Source organism: Myotis davidii, unplaced genomic scaffold (genome assembly GCF_000327345.1).
Source record: "Myotis davidii unplaced genomic scaffold, ASM32734v1 scaffold2786, whole genome shotgun sequence".
Lineage (NCBI taxonomy): Eukaryota > Metazoa > Chordata > Mammalia > Chiroptera > Vespertilionidae > Myotis > Myotis davidii.
Window position 1 is genome coordinate 329,574 of NW_006296623.1, and position 5,525 is coordinate 335,098.

The window sequence follows — 5,525 nt, forward strand, 5'->3', positions numbered from 1 at the left end:
ACCAACCCCTGACCCTCCAGTCCGCAGGCCAATGTTCTATCCACTGAGCCAAACCGGCTAGGGCCAGACTATAACTTATGGCAAAATCTTGTGATTAGAGTCCCCATTAGTGAAAAAGGTGAAGGGATTGAGAAGTACAGATTGGTAGTTACAAAATAGTCCCAAGGATGTAAATTACAGCATAGGGAATAGAGTCAATAATGTCATAATAACTACATATTGTGCCAGGTGGATACTGGTAATATTGGGGAGAACACTTTGTAAAGTATATGATTGTCTAGCAGGCCTCCATAGGCCCCACTCCACTCTCAGACAGAGAGCCTGTGGCGAGGCCTCTGGAACTTTCCGCACACAGACTCTGGCTTGCAAAAGAATACTGAATGGGCAAAAGATATGACGAGACATGTCACCAAAGATATTGCCATCAGGAAAATGCAAAGAATAACCACAGTGAGACATCATTACATATGCATTAAAATGGCTGAAATAAACAATAATGACAATACTGAATACTGGAGATGCAGGGAAACTGGATCACCTATAGTATAGACATTGCATGTGAGAATGTAAAATGGTACAGTTATTCTGGAAAACAGTTTGGCAGTTTCTTATAAAACTCAACATGCAGCTGTCATATGGCCCAGCATTGCTTTCCTGAGTATTTTAACAGAGAAATGAAACCTTACACACAAAAACCTATTCGTGAATCGTCTTAGCAGCTTTGTTTGTAATAGCCCCAAACTGGAAACCTTCTCGATGTAGTCGCTCAGCAAGGGCCACTATCTCTTATAAAGTACAGGACTATGTTTATGATACAAACCATCACTACTGCCAGACTATAACTTAATTTTTTAAATTGATTTCAGAGAGGAAGTGAGAGGGAAGAGACATAGAAACATCAATGATGAGATAGAATAGCCCCGATATCTTTCAGTGAGTGAATGGTTAAATAAGCGGTGGCACATCCATAAGATGGAAGATACTCGGTGATAAAACCGAACACACTGTTGGTTCATACAACCTAGCTGGATCTCAAAGAAATCACGCTGCGTGGAAAAGAGCCAGTCTCAAAAGGTTTCCTATTGTATGATTCAATTTATGTAACATTCTTGAAATAACAAGTTACTGAGGTGGAGAATGGATTAGTGGTTGCCAAGGGGACAGAGATGGGGGAGGGAGACCATAAAGGCGTAGCCCAGGGCTCTTTGTGCTCAGGGAACAGTTCTATGTTTTGACTGCAGCAGTTGTTACATGAATCTACACATGTGGTAGATTTGCACAGCACTACACACACACACACACACACACACACACACACACACACGCATGAGTACATGTAAAGATGGTGAATCTGAATAAAGTGCGGATTGTATCATTGTCAATTTCCTCATTTAAAAAAATTTCTTGCCGAAGCCGGTTTGGCTCAGTGGATGGAGCGTCGGCCTGCGGACTGAAGGGTCCCGGGTTCGATTCCGGTCAGGGGCATGTGCCTGGGTTGCGGGCACATCCCCAGTGGGAGATGTGCAGGAGGCAGCGGATCGATGTTTCTCTCTCATTGATGTTTCTGACTGTCTCTCTCCCTTCCTCTCTGTAAAAAATCAATAAAAATATATTTAAAAAAATTTCTTGATTGATTTTATTTATTTATGCATTCATTGGTTGTTTCTTGTATGTACCCTGACTGGGGATTGTACCCACAACCTTGTTGTATCAGGATGATGCTCTAACCAAATGAGCAACCCGGCCAGGGCCAATTTTCTTGTCCTGATAATTGTGCTATAGTTATGCAAAAATTGTGTAAAGGATACATGAAATTTCTTTGTATTGGTTTTTTGGAAACTTTATGTGAATTCATTATTTCAGAAATTTAAAACACTTCATGAAGAGGGGACTGTGCTCAGTGGGCAGAGGTGCCAGCTGTGGAGCTTGCCCTGGACTCAAGGACAGTTTAGCTTGGCAGAGTGCTACACTAAACAAAATCTTTTTTAAAACATTAAAATACTGGTTCATAGGTTTGACACTCAACCACTGAGCAGGCCAGCCAGGCTAAACAAAATCTTTAAAGTAGGAAAATAGATGAAAATATTCATGCTTATGGAAAATGCATGCCTTACAAAGGAGACCAGATGGAGCGCTCTGGCAATGTCACCAACACTAATCCATAGCACTGGTAGGTGGTGCAGCACAAGCACTGGTGTGCAGGCTGCGGCCTTCTCACAGCGCATAGGCACGAAGGGCACCCTTTGCCTGCACACTGGTGCTCCCGCCTTTGCAATGACTTCTCCTTTGTGTCTGGTTGTCCTCTAGCTCCCAATGTTTGTTCTGAGGCTGTAACCCCACCCCCATCTGTTGCATATTCAGATGGATATTTGAGCTTGTGGAGGGGGGATTAGGAAGAGAACCAAAAGCTTATTTTATTTGCAGGTTTTGATCATATACATTAATCAAACTTTTAAAAATATATTTTATTGATTTTTTACAGAGAGGAAGGGAGAGAGATAGAGAGGTAGAAACTTCGATGAGAGAGAAACATCGACCAGCTGCCTCCTGCACACTCCCCACTGGGGATGTGTCCGCAACCAAGGTACATGTCTCTGACCGGAACCGAACCCGGGACCCTTGAGTCCGCAGGCCGATGCTCCATCCACTGAGCCAAACCGGCCAGGGCTCCTTTTCCTTTCTTTTTTTATTGAATGTATTGAGATGACATTGTTAATAAAATTATAAACATTCCAGGCGTACAATTCTATAACACATCATCTGTGTATTGTATTGTGTTCACCACCCCAAGTCACCTTTGTTTCCTTCCATCACCATTTACCTCCCATTACCCTCTTCTACCTCCCCCACTCCCCTTTATTTCTTTTCTGAGTTCTAGTGTGGGTATTTGAAAAACCCTAGCCCTAGCTGGTTTGGCTCAGTGGATAGAACATTGGCCTGTGGACTGAAGGATCCCAGGTTCAATTGCAGTCAAGGGTACGTGCCTGGGTTGAGGGCTCAATCCCCAGTAGGGGGCATGCAGGAGGCAGCTAATCAATGATTCTCTCTCATCATTCATATTTCTCTCTCTTTTTCCCTCACCTTTCCTCTCTGAAATCAATTTTTGTGTGTTTTTTTTATTTTATTTTTTTTACAGCTGTGTAATGTTCCATGGTATAAATGCACCACAGCTTTTTTATCCACTCATCTACTGATGGCCACTTCGGCTGTTTCTAGATCTTAGCTATGGTAAATTGTGCTGCTATGAACATAGAGGTGTATATATTCTTTCTGATTGGAGTTTCAGAATTCTTAGGATATATCCCCAAAAGTGGGATCTCTGGGTCAAATGGGAGTTCCATTTTTAGTTTTTTGAAGAAACGCCATATTGTTTTCCATAGCAGCTGCACCAGTCTGCATTCCCAGCAGCAGCGAAGAAAGGTTCCTTTTTCTCTGCATCCTCTCCAGCAGTTGTTGTTTGTTAATTTGTTGATGATTGCCATTCTGATAGGTGTGAGATGGTACCTCATTGTTGTTTTAATTTGCATCTCTATGATGATTAACTTTGAGCATTTTTTTCATGTGTCTCTTGGCCATCTGTATGTCCTCTTTGGAGAAGTGTCTATTTAGGTCCTTTGCCCATTTTTGTTGGATTGCTTGTCTTCCTTTTGTTAAATTGTAGAGTACTTGATATATTTTGAAAATTAACCCCTTATCGGATGTATCATTGGCAAATATTTTCTCATGGGAGAACATATGGACAGTGGGTCCTCTTTTCATTTTGAGGCTGGCTTCTTTGGCTGTGCAGAGGCTTTTAATTTTGATGCAATAAGTGAATTCGGCAAAGTAGCAGGATACAAAATTAATGCCCAGAAATCAATGGTATTTTTATACAAGAGATGTATTGGCAAATATATTGCTACCAGAGATGTCTGAGATTTTGTTGCCTATGGTTTCTTCTAGGATTTGTATAGTTTTACGACTTACATTTGAGTCTTTTATCCATTTTGAGTTTATTCTTGTGATGGTGTAAGTTGGTAGTCTACTTTGATTTTTTCTTTTTGCATGCACCTGTCCAATTATCCCAAAACCATTTATTTTAAAATTAAATTAACTTTAACAATTTATGTTCTTAAAGGGGAATGTTATGTGATCACACACTTTTTTTCTAAGCTATTGCTTTTTCCCCTTTCTATATTGGGCTCAGTCAGTACATGGGGGTAAAAAAGTTACTGAAGTTTAGCTAACTCCTACCTTTTGATAGAGGCTCTGGGTCTGAAACCTGCTCTCCTGTTGTTTCATTGCCATTTCTCAATCTTTGCTAGGTGCATTAGGACTTTTGGGTGATAAAAAGAAAGTTTTGGGGTTTTCTTTTTGTTGCTATTTTTAATATGTTTTTATTAATTTCAGAGAGAGTAAGGGAGAGGGGGAGAGACAGAAACATCAATGATGAGATAGAATCATAGACTGGCTGCCTCCTGCACGCCCTATACTGGGGATCAAGCTCACAACCCGCAACCCAGGCATGTGCCCTGACCAGGAATTGAACCATGACCTTCTGGTTCATGGGTCAACACTCAAACATTGAGCCACACCAGCTGGGCAGTTTTTGTGTGTGTGTGTGTGCCATCAGGTGTGTGTGTGTGTGTGTGTGTGTGTGTGTGTGTTTAAATCACTATGGTCTTTAAAAGAGTAGCATGTTATAACACTGAGCTTCCCCTAAAGTAGCTGAGAATAACAATATCACAGAATTAAAAACGAAAACTTATTTTCAAGGATTAAGGAATGTGTACTACATGCTACACATAATCTATTAAAGTAGTCAAGTCGGTGAAATACCTTTGGGGGAAAATGTAGAAATTTTTTACAAATTAAGAAGAAAATGTTACTTTTCTGGGTCTAAGTACAATAACAAATACAAGGAAAAATATGTCAGAACAAGCAGAAAAATTGGTTATATGTTTTGAGACTCAAGACCTCCTTTGTTTCTCACTAAGAGAATTACTGTGAATAAGACATCAGTTTGTTGTTCCGCTTACTTATGCATTCATTGGTTGACTCTTGTCAACCCTGGACCAGGGATCAAACCCAAAACCTTGGTGTCTGGCACAACACTCTAACCAACTGAGTTACTTGGCCAGTGTGTTTCCTTTTTTTAATATGCACTTTTCACAGCTCACGAAGGAGATGACAGTGAAGCTGGCAAATTCATCAGGAAATATTGGTACATTTCTAATATCACAATAAAAACTGTCAGAAGGCCAGGGAGAGAAGTGATTTCTCAACTCCACGTGCCTTGAAGATGTCATGGCCTGACTATACGACTGGCTGCCTTAGTAACGACCCTGAGAAGCCTCAGGTTTGCCATATTACAGTTTGTTCAGCCATCTTGTTTAATAAGGCTAATGAAGATGGTCTGAAGCAGTTCTTAAATACTCATGACCAGACTTTAGCAAGTGAGGACCTCAAAGAGTTGTTTCCAACATGCATAAGACAACTGAGCATGTCTGCCAAAAAGATCCCCCAGACCCACTTAAATATAGTGC